This window comes from Panthera uncia, chromosome X, assembly GCF_023721935.1.
Source record: "Panthera uncia isolate 11264 chromosome X, Puncia_PCG_1.0, whole genome shotgun sequence".
Classification (NCBI taxonomy): Eukaryota; Metazoa; Chordata; class Mammalia; order Carnivora; family Felidae; genus Panthera; species Panthera uncia.
The window spans coordinates 38,759,183-38,768,685 of record NC_064817.1 but is presented as its reverse complement, the minus strand read 5'-3'; positions in this window follow the sequence as shown (position 1 = coordinate 38,768,685).

Genomic DNA, 9,503 nt, shown 5'->3' with positions numbered 1-9,503 from the left:
TTCCACCTCTTGACAACTCTACTCGGAAAATTTGATCTCCTTGTATCTGAGCTGGATATCTCTGCGTGCTTCTACAGACCCACTCATCACCCTTCTCTACCTTGCCTGTGTGTCTTAGGAGGCTGGCTTCCACATCGACCAGGCTCCCTTGCCTTCTGGTTTCTGGTTGGATTCAGCCAAAGGGGGAACCATTCAGAGAGGTTACATGAAAGGGAGGAGAGCCGTTGGGAAAATGGGAACCCAAAAGCAAGTACTGACAGAGTAGGAACGTGGGCGGATGGTCAGAAAGTCCATCTGAGAGAAATATTTTAGGGATGATGAGTTCTGCTACTTTCCTCTTATATTTCATTAAAAAGCTCTGTGTACAGTTCTGAGCCTGAATTAGACCTTGTCATCCCTCTCTACTAAGGTCATGAGAGGATTTCTGCAGTGGGAAGACAAAACACTGGTTTGACTGTATTTAAAAGCAGATTAGGGGGACCTGGGTGGCTCAGTCAGTTAAGCATTTGACTTCAGCTCAGGTCATGATCTCACGGATCGTGGGTTCGAGCCCCACGTCGGGCTCCGTGCGGACAGCTCGGAGCCTGGAGCCTGCCTCGGATTCTGGGTCTCCCTCTCTCTCTGCCCCTCCCCTAGCCACACTCTGTCTCTCTCTCTCAAAAATAAATAAACATTAAAAAATAAATAAATAAAAGCAGATTCGTTTTAAGGGTTACATATTTTTAAGATACTTCTGAAATGCACAAATTTAAGACAAGGTATGAAACCTCCCATTTATCTATTCATTCAACAAATGTTTATGGAGCATCTATTATGTTCCCAACAGTATTCTAGGCAGTGAGGTACAATCTATACAAAAATCCCTGTCCTATTGGGAACTCATAAAGAAGTGGTGGGGAATAACAACATACCCATGCTTGAAAAAGACAACCTTACCAGAAGATTTAAGGTGTTTTTGTCATTGTTAAATTAAATTTTACTCACGTAACATAAACTTCGCTATTGCAAAGTGTTCAGTTCTGGGGCGCCTGGGTGGCTCAGTCACTTAAGCGACCAACTCTTGGTTTTGGCTCAGGTCACGATCTCGCGGTTTTCATGACTTCGGGCCCCGCCTCGGGCCCTGTGCTGACAGCGCAGAGTCTGCTTGGAGTTCTCTCTCTCCCTCTCTCTCTGCCCCTCCCTGTCTCGTGTTCACTCTCGCCCCTAAAACAAACACTTAAAAAAAAACCCCGAAAGTGTTCAGCTCAGTGGCATTTAGTATATTCACGATATCATGCCAAACACACACACACACACACACACACACACACACACATAGAACACTCGTGAAGATTCGTTTAGATTCATGCTGCCACAAGCCAAAGAACTATCATAAGCTAGGAGAGAAGTCTGGAGCAAATCCTTCCCTAGGACCTTTAGAGGGAGCATGGGCCCTGACGATGGCTTGATCTCAGATTTTTGGTCTCCAGAATTGTGAGACAATAAATTTCCAGTTGTGGTACTTTGTTGTGGTGTTATGCTCTGTTTATTTTTATTTTTGAGAGACAGAGAGAGATCACAAGTGGGGGAGAGACAGAGAGGGAGGGGGACAGACGATTCCAAGCATGCTTTGCGCTGACAGCAGTAGGCCCAATGTGGGGCTTGAACTCATGAGACCATGACATAAGCCGAAGTGGGGCAGTCAACCGACTGAGCCACCCAGATGCCCCTCTGCTGGCTATTTCTTATAAATGGAATAATATACTATGTGGGTTTTTTGTGTGTGGCTTTTTCCACTTACAATGTTTTCAAGGTTCATCCACACTGGATATCATATCAGTGTCATTCCTTTTCATGGCTAAGTGATATTTTATTGCATGGATATACCACCATTTGTTTATCTATTCGTCGCTTCATTGACATTTGTTGTGTTTCCACTTTTGGTTTCTAGGAATAACACAGCTATGGACATTTGTGTACAAGTGTGTGTGTGCGCGTGCGTGTGCGTGTGTGTGTGTGAACACGTTTTCAATTCTCTTGGGTGTACACCTAGGAGTGAAATTGCTGGGTCATATGGTAACTCTACGTTTAACTTTTTGAGGAACTGCTAAATTGTGTGCCAAAGTGGCTGTCCCTTTTTACATTCCTGCCAGCAAAGTAGAAGATTCCAGTTTCTTCTCAGTAATTAAAAAAAATTTTTTTTAATGCTTATTCATTTTTTGAGACACAGGGAGACTGAGTGTTGAGTGGGGGAGGGGCAGAGAGAGAGGGAGACACAGAATCTGAAGCAGGATCCAGGCTCCGAGCTGTCAGCACAGAGCCTGACGCGGGGCTCGAACTCACAAACCGCGAGATCGTGACCTGAGCCGAAGTTGGACACTTAATCCACTGAGCCACCCAGGTGCCCCTCTTCTCAGTAATTTTAATGCAATGATCATATGTTACTGTGTGATTAAAAATATGATGAGTTTGTCTGGGTCTTCATAGATTTGTGAATTCGATTTCCATGCATTAAGTGCATCAGGCAAGGGGAAATGTAGAATTAGAGCTTAGAAAAAAGTCAGAGTCAGATGTGGACATGAGATTCATCATGCTTCCTCCTCAAATATGAACTTCCTTTCTTCCACCTTGGAAACTATAACCACATGGTTTATCGTTCAAAATAAAAACAAAACTAATGTCAAAATAATGACTTTTTTTTCATGTTCTGTGACCTACCTCTTCATATTCGTCACCATTTGCATATTCTCTTTTATATAACAGTTTGTGGGGACATTGTTTATTGGGGATATGAACTCTTCACCATAAATGTTGCAAATATCTTCCCCAAGGTACAGTTGGTCTTTTGATTTTTTTTTTTGTGGCACGCGTTCGCTTTTGGATTTGATAATGTTTATTCTAATTCTATTTGGCTATCAGAAATATCCATGTCTTAAAAAGTGTTTTTTAAGTAATCTCTACACCCAATGTGGGGCTTGAACTTACAACCCCGAGATCAACAATCAGATAGCTGCTCTACTGACTGAGTCAGCCAGGTGCCCCTTCTTTTGGATTTTAAAGATATTTTAATGAAGTCTAGGATTTACTTTATGGCTTCAGGTTGTTTTTGTTTACCCAACATTTTTATCACATATAATTTCCCATATATGCATGAAATACACTGGACCTCTTTTATGGACTTGTCAACCATTACAACTTAGCATTAAGTAAATTTATAAAACTTTATATAAAGTCAAATTCCCTTCTCAGTTCATTTTTTCATACTGTTGTTAGCTGAGCTTTATACATTTAGTGTTTCATACACTTGATTCTGATTTTTTGTTTCAGTGATTTAAAAAAAATTTTTTTAATGTTTATTTTTGTAACATTTATTTATTTTTGAGACAGAGAGAGGCAGAGCATGAATGGGGGAGGAGCAGAGAGAGAGGGAGACACAGAATCCGAAGCAGGTCCAGGCCCTGAGCTGTCAGCACAGAGCCCGATGCGGGGCTCGAACTCACGGACTGTGAGATCATGACCTGAGCTGAAGTCGGATGCTTAACCGACTGAGCCACCCAGGCGCCCCAATGTTTATTTATTTTTGAGAGAGAGAGAGAGAGATAATCCGAAGCAAGCTCCAGGCTCCGAGCTGTCAGCACAGAGCCCGACTTGGGGCTCGAACTCATGGACCGTGAGATCATGACCCGAGCTGAAGTCAGATGCTTAACTAAGCCACCCAGGCGCCCCTCAGTGATCTCTTTAATTCCATCCTATGTCACATAGTTTACTTATTGTAGCTCATAATGGGGTATAATATCTTGTAAGCCTTTATTACAACTAACCTCAGAATATTCTTAGTGGTTTTCATATCTTATTTCCTGCCAATTAAAATAAAGAATTGTATCAGCGCCTGGGTGGCTCAGTTGGCTAAGGGCCCAACTCTTGGTTTCGGCTCAGGTCATGACCACATGATCATGATCTCGCGGTCATTGAGATGGAACCCCACATTGGGCTGTGTGCTGGATGCGGAGCCTGAGATTCTCTCTCTCTCCCTTTCCTTCTGCCCCTCTCCCCGCTCCTCTAAAACTAAAGCTAAACTAAAAGAGAAAAGGATTGTACTATAGGCCCTCGATCCTATTTACGATACTGATTCAAATTGCCTGAAATTCATGGCCTAGGTTTATGGACAATGGGTCTTTTACAGTATTGAGTTTACATTCAGGAACACAGTTTATTTTCTTTTATATAGATGATGTGCCATCTTTTTAGGTGTATTTACAGTTGTATTCTTGCTTTAAACATTTTTTAATGTTTTATTTTTGAGAGAGAGAGAGAGCGAGAGCATGAGCAGGGGAGGGGCAGAGAGAGAGGGAGACACAGAATGGGAAGCAGGCTCTGGGTTCTGAGCTGTCAGCACAGAGCCTGATGTGGGGCTTGAACTCATGAACTGCTAGATCATGACCCAAGCGTAAGTCGGGTGCTTAACTGACTGAGCCACCCAGGTGCGCCCCTCTTTAAAAAAATTTTTTTTAATGTTTGTATTCTTGCTTTTTGATGGGCAACATTCTTCCTAGCATATGTAGTTTACTATCATTGACGGGCACATGACAGCTAGTCTAGATTCTACCAAGTCCCTAGTTGCTATCTACCCAGGATGTCCATGCATATGGACAATGATACAATTTTCACTGCAGAAAAAAAACAACTGAGAATGCAAAGGTTGATTTGAGATGCAGAGGGGAAAAGGGAAGCATTTCAGGTAAAAGAGAGTTATCCATACTAAAGAAAAACACTGAAAAAAGAACAGGCAAATGTAACAAACCTGGGGAAGGTTTCCATTTGCAGTCAGTGGTTGTTAAACAAGAACATTTTCACAAAAGGAATTAGAGAGCCACAATATTATACGTAGGATCAAAAATTCCCAAATACATTTAGTCACAATAAAGCAAGTTGCTTATGCAGAAGAAAAACCCCTGAAATAAAACGGACATGGAAAGAATTGTCTGCTCAAGGACAGAGATTGTCTTTTGAAGAAAATCCTCCTGGGGCACCTGGGTGGCTTGGTCAGTTAAGCATCCACCTCTTGGTTCCAGCTCAGGTAATGATCTCGCAGTTTGTGAGTTCAAGCCCCACATTGGGCTCTGTGCTGACAGCACGGAGTTTGCTGGGGATCCTCTCCCTCCTTCTCTCTCTCTGCCCCTCCCCCCGCTCGTTCTCTCTCTCAAAATGAATAAACTTAAAAAATTAGAAAAAAATGAAAACGCTCCTAACTCAAGACATGGCAAAGACTTGCATATAATGCTTAGACTTCACTCAACATCAGGGAACACACGATACAGAGAAAACCTAGGGTGTAAATCAATTTGCAAATGCATTGAGTTCTGGATTACAATTTATTCAGCACTAGAAAATTCCTATTGGATAGAAACCTTGTTAAAGTAAGGCACATACGGGGTGCCTGGGTGGCTCAGGCAGTTAAGCATCCGACTTCAGCTCAGGTCATGATCTCCAGGTTCTAGAGTTCGAGCCCTGCGTTGGGCTCTGTGCTGACAGCTCGGAGCCTGGAGCCTGCTTCGGATCCTGTGTCTCCCTCTCTCTCTCTGTCCCTCCCCTACTCGTGCTCTCTTTCAAAAATAAACAATAAAAATGTTAAAAAAAAAATAAAGTAAGGAACATGGGAAGCTTTTTGCCAATACTCACACCTTACTTAATGTTAGAGAATTCACATTGGAGGGAAATCCTGCAAATGTGTTAAGTTATCCAATCCTCACATCTCAGAAACTATACATGAGGTGAATGAGAAAAGACCTTTAGACATGACTTCACCCATGCCAATAGGAGACCATTCTTGCTGGGGAGAATCCTACAAATGTGCCAAATTTGGGAAATCCCAAATATAAACGTGGCCGAACAGTTGCCAACCATGAGAGAATTCACGTTGGAGAAACCCCTATGAATGTAATGAATGTAGATTGGGAGGAATGTGTTCCTCTCCTACTCGAGCATCAGATAATTCATATAAAACAGAGAGGGTATGAATCTAGGGTATGTTATTTCACCCACAGCTCATACTTTGTTCATCATAATTACAGACAACAAAATGAAATTTCAATCATTGTCACCCATGGGTCATCTCTGGCTTAGCATGTGAAATTCACACTGCAGATAGACATGAATAATTTTGTTTTGGGGGCAGCTGGGTGGCTCAGTAGATTGAGTGTCCCACTCTTGGTTTTGGTTCCGGTCACCATCTCATGGTTGGTGGGTTCAAGCCCCGCATCAGGCTCTGTGCTAGCAGCACAGAGCCCGCTTGGGGTTCTTTCTCTCCCTCTCTCTCTCTGCCCCTCCCTTGCTCGCCCTCTCTAAATAAGTAAAATTTTTTAAAAAAGAATTTGGTTTTGTGCTTCAACATTATTAACCAGTAGGAAATTCAGACAGAGAGAGCTGACGGAAGTGTAAAAATATATTTGATTGTAGGCAGTAATTTTACTACACGAACCAGTGTTACAGCAAAAGTTACCTATTGAAAAGATATTTGGCAAAAACATCTGTTACGTTCAGAGGAGATGGTGACTTCACCATAGAAAGGGACTTTAAAGCGCAAATGACTGCAGGAACTGCCACAAGAGAAAAGACCTTCATTTCTGACTATAGCAGCCACTCACTCTTGGTGCCCTCCTGCCTGCGGAAATCTGCAGGGCCAGCTGCAGAAAGGGCCATGCAGTCAAGCCCCGAGACCAACGTCTGCAACTGGCCTTCCATTCTTTAGGGCAACTCATGCAGTTCAAAGAGCAGAATCCCATCAAGGCATTGTGCCATGGGCCTGTCACCTTGGCCATTGCGGGGAAGTACTCCAGGAAGGTGTTCTGGCAGGTGCCAGGGACCCTCAGCAGAACGTGGCAAGAAAGCAAGCCCACTCAGCTCCTGCCCCGGGGCACGCGCTCGCTCCTCCGAGTGCCCTCAGGATGTTCCGGATCAGGTCTGCAACCTGGGGATTGCCAAGGGCACAGTCCAACTGGGTTCAGTAGGTCCACCTACTGGGATGCTTGAATCACACGGTAGAGCGTGTACCGATCTGAGCACCTGTAGCAACAGCGTGAGGCGGGTCTCTGAGACCCTCGTCAGGCTCGAAGATTCCCTGGGACTCAGGAAAGCTGTTCTACTTTTCAGAGTCCTGCGAGTCCTTCTGAGCTGCTTTATACGCGGTGATGACCTATTACAGTGACAGCGCGCACAGGACAACCAGCAAGGGGAAAAAGGCACACGGGGGACGTCCAGTAGAAACCCGTCGTGACAGATCAGTTGTTTTCTCCCAAAGGAGTCACGCGGGTCAATGCTTAATTCTCCCAGGAATGGTGCGTCACAAAACCTGCTAAGTGCTGCCGGCCAGGGGAGCTCAGCCAAGCCTTGGGGTGCAGGGACTCTACTGGAGGTCATGCAGGCATGACCACGTGACTGACTTCAGCTACTCAGTCGACAGCCCCCAGACGTCAAACGAACACAGCGTGGCCCAGGGCCTCACACATACAAACACAGATGTTCACCGCAAGTCACAATCTTTGTATAAACGATCTGGCCCAACTAGGACGGCGATGCCTGGAATCCAAAAACACTCTGATCGGGCAGAATATGACAGGGGCTTAGCGGCGGCCTCCCAGGAGCTAGAAAAGGGCCAATCCTCCGGAGACAGGCTTTTCTTTCAAAAGCTTGAGTAACCAAGCTCCACTGAGTTACCCCTTCACAATGAATCCGAACTTAATTAACAGCCATTAAAAAAAATGTTTTCAGTTGGAGATGAGTGGTGATTCTAGGCAGGGTGGGAAGATGGTTCCTTACCAAGAGGCCCAGTTGTGGAAAAGGTACCAAAACGGGAGCCCACGGTGCAGGAAAGTGCAGCAAGGGCAACAGCATGTTCTCCAGTCTGTGGGAGAGAACCAAAAAACCCACCATTTGCCAGGTGGCTGACATGGGTCAAGTCCCGGGCTCTAAGAGATACAATCAACTGATTTGATTGATTGAACCATCAATCGCTGTTTGCCCAGGTAATCCTCAGGAAGAACCTGAAAGCCTGAGCTGAGTATGGGGCATAGTATGGGCTGGAGGGGCACCTTGGCGTTTCTTTCTTTTTTAAATTTAATTTTATTGAATGTTTACTTCTTTTTGAGAGAGAGAAAGAGACAGAGCGTGAGCAGGGGAGGGGCAGAGAGAGAGGGAGACACAGAATCTGAAGCAGGCTCCAGGCTCTGAGCTGCCAGCATGGAGCCCTATGCCGGGCTGGAACTCACCAACCCTGAGATCACGACCTGAGACGAAGTCAGACACGAAACCGACTGAGCCACCCAGCCGCCCCAGCTTGGCGTGTTTCTTACTTGCTAGTCGCCTGACTCACTGCTAGGAAAAACTGGCACTGCGTGAGCAATAACCAACCACATGCCCATCAACTTGCTCCTGTGTTATGAGGGTATGGGGACAGTCTGACTAAGGCCAAAGACGAGGTCCTTCTGCAGTTGGGGGTTTCTCTACTGTCCTTGGGACACTATCATATTAATTTTCTGGTCTCCTGATACCGATGTCTGAAAAGGTTAGCAGGTCGCCTCTCCTCTAGAAACAAATACGATGGTCTCTCGAGGACTGGCATCACTTACAAATGCGCAAAGAACTGACACTGGTGGCAATGCCCACTCCCCTGAGGGCAAACAGGCTTCTCTCCTGGGACTCCTACACAAGGCTTGGGACACTCACTTCCCAGAACTCTGCGGTGGAAGTTTGGGCTCTGATGCATCCAAACCACCCGGGAATGTCAGTTACCTCGGAGGGGAAAGGGAAAGACAGGGACAGAGCAGTATGCTCCAATGGAGATCCCATACGCCTATGACGGCTCCACGACGGTTTTGTCACGTGCTTCTCGCAACAGTGCCTGGCACCCGCTGGCTCGGGCACAGAAGCAATCGGGTGGATCTGAGCTGGGACCTTGCGGTGCCCGGACCAAAGAGTTCTGCTTCGTGGCAGGCAGCTCCAGGGGCAGCACACGCTTGGGCCTCTTTCCCCAGACCCTGGCGGGAACCAGAAAACTTTCCTCAAGACACTTACAGGCCTTTTCAGCAGGCCATGCTGCCACCGGCTGGCACACCGGCCGGCACAGAGAACAACACGCTCGGCTACTTTACCCGGTGTTATCAAAAAGCAAACACCAGACTCTCCCTGGACGCCCCGGGTCGCACCCTGGGAGTAACACGATTTATTTCAGGAGACTCGGGCATCGGGGTTTCTCCCACTGCACGCATCGCCCGCCCTCCCCGCCCGCTCCCAAGCGCTCTTCCGGGCCACTCCCCCGACGGAGCCCGCCCTCTGCTCTCTGACCCCTGGGGCAGGCCCGGTTCCCAGGGACAGGCCCCGCCCCCAAGATGGCGGCGCCCATGTGCCGCTGAGAACGGCAGCAGGCCCCACTACCCTTTCTCATTCCGAGAAGCTGAAGGCAGCGGAGAGCGCGGCTCCCGGGGATGGAGGGTGCGCGGCAGACGGCGCGGGAGACGGCGCCTCGGCCT